This window comes from Danio rerio, chromosome 2, assembly GCF_049306965.1.
Source record: "Danio rerio strain Tuebingen ecotype United States chromosome 2, GRCz12tu, whole genome shotgun sequence".
NCBI classification, from domain to species: domain Eukaryota; kingdom Metazoa; phylum Chordata; class Actinopteri; order Cypriniformes; family Danionidae; genus Danio; species Danio rerio.
In genome coordinates, this window is record NC_133177.1 from 16,563,788 (window position 1) to 16,564,193 (window position 406).

The 406-nt window shown below is 40.6% G+C and overlaps 1 non-coding gene across 1 annotated transcript; it reads left to right on the plus strand.

The window, feature by feature from the left end:
• On the plus strand, positions 1–192 carry LOC141379443 (U2 spliceosomal RNA). The gene has a single exon (XR_012396061.1). It is a non-coding gene; the product is annotated as a U2 spliceosomal RNA (small nuclear RNA).
• Positions 193–406: the final 214 nt, after the last annotated feature.

A 406-nucleotide genomic window follows, 5' to 3' on the forward strand; every position in this document is an offset into this window, starting at 1 on the left:
ATCGCTTCTCGGCCTTTTGGCTAAGATCAAGTGTAGTATCTGTTCTTATCAGTAAAGGAATTGCACTTTTTAAGGTAAGACGTTTTAAGTATTTATTGGCTATTTATTTGGGTTTTAGTGTTTTAGTGTGTTTTAAGCTGTTGGTGCCTCCACCATGTCGGCTGCTCGTGCCGGCGTGAGGAGGCACCACAGCGTACGCTTTTTATTAAAAGAAAAAAATGGTAAGCTCCTGGAGATGTCCAGACTGGACTTCTCCAGGAAGCTGATACAAAAAACCTTAAATTTTAGACCTGAAGACCTGAATTGTATAGTGACTCTGCCTCTAGGAAAAGGATTTGATGTTAGTTTTAGAGCTGCTTCCCTATTAAATGACTTCTGGCAAAGGTTTGATGCGGTTAAGATCCAG